We start from the raw sequence: 5,461 nt of genomic DNA, 5'->3' as shown, positions 1-5,461 counted from the left end.
ATGGATAGTCTTTTGTGAATAGTATGTTTATGATTTATATTAATATATTATAAGTTCTAATATATTAATATGGAATCATATTATTTAACTAGTATTGATCAAGAATTAATTTAGAATTAATTTAGTGATAAACAAGGAACAAGTTAAATATTGACACTTATATATATATAGCATGGGCCGAGTTCATTTAGGTTGGGCAAAGCTTGCATGGGTATTAGGGTTTACATGGATGAAACCCTAATCCTCCATACTATATAAAGAGGTCGTTGGCACATGAAATGGCACTAGTGTAAGGACAAACAAGAGTGGGCCAATTTATATTGTGCTTACTATTCTCTCAAGTTTTCCAAGGAGTTTTTGGTGATTTCTGATTCCACTTGAGGCTTCCACACTATTGGGGATAAGCTCTTAAAGTTAAAGACATCAAGTCACCTCAAAAGATATCTGTTCTAAATAGACTTTTGTAGTATAGTTGCTTCATAATATGCTAGTTAGGATAAAACCTTGGAATATTGAATATTTGCATGTATAATAGAGAAAACATAGAACCAAGGTTTATAGGGTTGCATGTACACCATAGGAGTGTTAGAATGCTCAAAACCCATCAATGGTATCAAAGCCTATGCTTGTTTTCAATTATACTTGATGCTACAATATCGTTCAAAAGATGAAATTTTGCATTTCGTGCATCTGACTGCTCACCACGATGTGGCAATCTTTACCACGACAAGGTGATCCCCCTGTATGCAGAATTTCAGGGTTTTCACTTGGTATTGGATGAGGATCGTTACCCAAGTTGTTTTTAAACTTGTAAACCTATTTTTGATGTGGTAATGTTTATGCTAATCTAATTTCAAAGATAATTGTCATAAGATTCATATTTTGTATTAGTTTAACGGTTAGGCTAATTTCATGATAATTGTTTGATTTGAATTACCTTGTTCTTATGAGTTGTTTTAGATTAATAGAAAAGTTATGTGATAATATGTTTTCAATCAAAAGTTGATCTAAAAGTTGTTGATAATATGTGTTTTTGTAACTTGTCCTCAAGTTATATGAAAAGTCACATTTATGATTATTAAAATTCATAAGATTTCTGTAAGTTATAAAAAATGAAGAGTCTTATTTTGTGAATGCTTTAAAGTCTTCCATAACTTGTCCTCAAGTTATGGAACTTGAAGAGTTTTTTTTTATTAAAAGCTACTTTAAACACATAAGTTATGGAATAGAAAAGTTTTTAAATTATTCAAAACTTGCTCTCAATTTTTGGAATTTGTAAAGTTTGACACAGACTTTAATTCCAAACCCTAGAATTTTAAATGTTAAAATTCAACCCTTATACTTGATAGTATTATAAGTTAATAATATTATATATATATATATATATATATATATATATATATATATATATATATATATATATATATATATATATATATTTATGTATATAAATAAGAAAAAAGTCAGTCCTACCGTTAGTACGCGTCATTCACGAAGCCGGTCTATAAGGGGGTATCAGGTTACCGCCTATAAAATGGTAGTTTAATGGGTGTCCACTCTCACCCATCGCTTCCTTGACTGGTGGAGGTGATGGGTTTTAGTCATAAGAACATCCTATGTGCTCATGCAAACCCTAATGCTTGGATCTAGGTTTCTCTATTGTACATGCAATTCATCCAAGACTTTAAACCCTAGTTCTAGCATACAATTAATCATATTAACATGTGAAAGGGTTTTTAGATCTTACCTTGATTTTTATGTAGCAATAACAATCTCAAATCCTCCTTGTAATGGCTTTAGAAAGCTTATAGTCACAAGTGTCACTCCTCTAATGGCTCACAAACACCAAGAGCAAAAGGATAAAGAATGATAAGAGAGGAGGCACCAAAGAACGTGTAGAAACCCTAAGGAATCACTTCACCAAGTTTTTGGTGCTCTAGGGATCCTTAAATAGTGAGGCAATTAGGGTTATCTAACAAGGAAAGCCTAATTTGACTGCTTAGGCCCTAAGCAACCCATGGACTCCCTCCTTAGAGTCCTTGGACGATTTCTAATGGGTTTCCCCATAGAATTAGTCCACCCCTCTAATATGGCGTCCATTAGCCCAATATTCAACTATCACACAATTGATAGTTCTAGTCCCTTAAGTTTAATTAATGTCTTTTAGCCACAAAATTAATTCTTATTAATTCTTGACTAATAATAATTAAACAATATGATTTCTCTTTTAATATATTATTCTCATAATATATTAATAAATCATAATTAATCATCTCTCTCCATAATTCATCCTATCAAGTTGCTTTGGTGAAGGCAACCCAAATGGACCATGCACCATCGGGTCAAGTACATACCAAAATAGTTATGGACTTAGACACTAATCCAACAGTCTCCCACTTGGATAAGTCTAATAACTATTTTGCGTATGACTTCAGATCCTGATATGCAATCGTAGCTTTCAAAAACCGCTATCAACTCTGATCCTATCAGAAGCGTGTCCTTTAGATAAGGGATCATATATTCCTCCATTCTAGATATCGTATAGACATGAGACATGGATTTCAATCATTCTCTCTATACTATTTCCCGATTTCCAATTTATGACGACTGACAACATACTACATTTGAACACATCAAATTAGTCCCGGCTTGGCCAAGCGCTTAGGTGTCATCACTAAATCATCGAGGGGCCCACATATACTGCTTTCATCCCACTTTGGATAACAGGAACGGATAAACTTTGATTCAATGCTTGCTTGGACTCACACACCGAATCACACACAACAATATGTTTTATGACACCAAGTTACTGGTGCATTTACATATTATCAATGTGTAACCGACTCGCAAGATACAACTCACACACCTCGGTTTCAAGATTATAAGATATTATCGTCTCACCAATCACTCGTGATAAAATCCATGAAGTGATCCAAGTGAGCGTGGGTTTAATCCAATGCTCAAATCATATTCATTAGCACTCATGAACGTTGCGGCAATCATTTGCTTATGTCTAATACACTTTAGACAATCCACACACCAATTCACGACAGTCTTCATTCATACCTACTTCCAACATATGAATGACTGTGGTCCGTTCGAATAATTTGATTGTTCTGAACAAATCTAATTATTCAGGAAGTCAAAACATGCAAAGTGAAACACAAAAATAATACTAATCCCATATGGCCCCAAACTCTGGGTATAAATAAAACATTTATTTAATCATTATATTGATTACTCATTATTTGTTGTTTCGGGTAATCAACTTCTTACTTGAATTATTACTACACTTGTCCTATGTCTCAGCATGCACACAATGTTTACCTACGGTCCTTACTTTGTGAAATATATCAAATGAACACATTTCCAATCATACTCATTTCACAATTCCCAATCCTTATCATAAGTATAAGAATATCAAATTCTTGTTACTTATGCTAGATTCTAACATTTTATGCAATGATTCTTTCGTAAATTCATAGCTCAAAATCATCAAGACTTGGCCAGTCTCTATCAGAAACAATTCTATAGATATGATGTCTCTCACTCAAAGTACATTCCTTTGAACATCCTTCTTGCATAAAAGTTTCTAATCTAGACATAGATTCTCAATATCCAACTCCCAATATGGAAACATTTCCATATTTGCTATATGACAATTCATTCTTAATAGAATCTTATCTATTCATAATAATGTCGATATAGTCCATCCAATACCATACTTCCAACTACTCACAAACGACCAATCCTCAGCGAGCTTTGGATTGTCCTTTGATAGTTGTTTAATTATCTTAGTCAAAACCGATTCTTGTCCTTTTTCCTTCTTAATGTTCTAGACATTTGGAAAATTTTAGAATGGTCAAATATTATAGCACTTTCAATTGATCCTTTACCCGAAGTGTATGGGACACGATGCATAATGTCTTACATAAAGATCTGATACTTTATCAATCTTTTGCCATAATATTTTTTGTGTCACGTTCTCACAATTCTAACTATGAAGAGGGATGCCATAATCATAATTGAAATTTTGAGAACGCACTATGTATACTTGATTAAATTTGTTAACATTCCACAACCTAAGCCTTTAGATTTGAAATGAAGAAAAATATTCTCTCCCTTAATTATAGCAAAACAACTATTCAACTCTTACGACTTTGCAAAGTATAACTCTTGTTTTCTATAATTAATATTGCTAACTTGCAATACTTGCCTTAATAATCATACAAGCACAACATTTATGCTCCCACTATCATGATGATTATTATCATATAATGTGACAACTCGAAATTTCCATTCTGAACAAACCGTATCTAGCCAATAGAAGTTAGAACAGTTACAGTGAAATTCCAGACTTCGGGAATAAGTTTGGCAGTTTTTCAGGATTTACACTTAAGGAGATATCAGGAGAGTGGATGCACTAGGGTTTTGTGCAACACTGTTATTCCAATACTCTAGAATATTAGAGTTCATTCCGGGAATAAATAATATTTTCTGCCAAAAATCCCAGGACTATATATAGAAATTTGAACCAAAATAATTCATTAGTTACATTTCCAACTAGAGAAAATCCAAATTCTCTCTCACGGATCTTCGGGTTTTCATCCCAAATCGTGAGTACTTCTATATAGTTGTATTATATAGCTTAGATTATGTTTTATAACATCAAAATCGGATCAAAACCCCAAGATTTGGGAGTTTACCGCCCAAGAACACTTGGGGAGTAAACTCCATTTTAAGGGCCAAAAGTGTCCCAATGTCCCTCAAAGCCTTAGAACTCAACCTAGAGACTACCATTACATGTTTAGACTACCAAAACAATTAAGAATCAAGGGTGAAAGTGAGTTCATGGCCAAGGAAGTTCTTGGGCTGTGAACTCCATTTTTATGTGCCAAAATGCCTTAAAAACCCTCCTTAAGCCAAGAGACTAAATTGGACATGTAGCTAAATGAGTTTAGGACTAGAAAACACACTTAGAACACCAATAGTAAGGTATTCACGGCCCAAGAAGTTCTAGGGCCGAGAACTCCTTAAAATGGAGCCAAATGGTGCCATAAACTCTTCTAAAGCCTAGTACAAAAGCCTTGTTTAGTTCCTAGTTAATTTAGGGACTTGAAAACACCATAAACATCCTCCCAAGGGAGATTACGGCCGTAATCTCCAAGGGATATGGTCCCAGGGCCGTAAACTCCTAAAAGGAGTTATATTATGCCCTAAACTCTTCCATACACCAAGCCATTAAGTAGAAATGCTTATTAGGGCCTTATAGAGCATCAAACATCAAACGGACACATAAGTATGAGTTCACGGCCGTAAAATCATGAGTTTACGACCGTAAACTCATTTAGTAGTGTCTTTAGGGTCGTGAACTCCCTTATGGAGTTTTCCTTGAGCCCTACACACAATAGCTTCCCCTACAAACACTTAGATGCAATCCTAGAGGCTAATAACACTTGAT

Source organism: Lactuca serriola, chromosome 4, assembly GCF_051521515.1.
Source record: "Lactuca serriola cultivar US96UC23 chromosome 4, Lser_US96UC23_V15, whole genome shotgun sequence".
In the NCBI taxonomy this organism is placed as follows: Eukaryota; Viridiplantae; Streptophyta; class Magnoliopsida; order Asterales; family Asteraceae; genus Lactuca; species Lactuca serriola.
Note: the sequence above shows the minus strand (reverse complement) of the source record.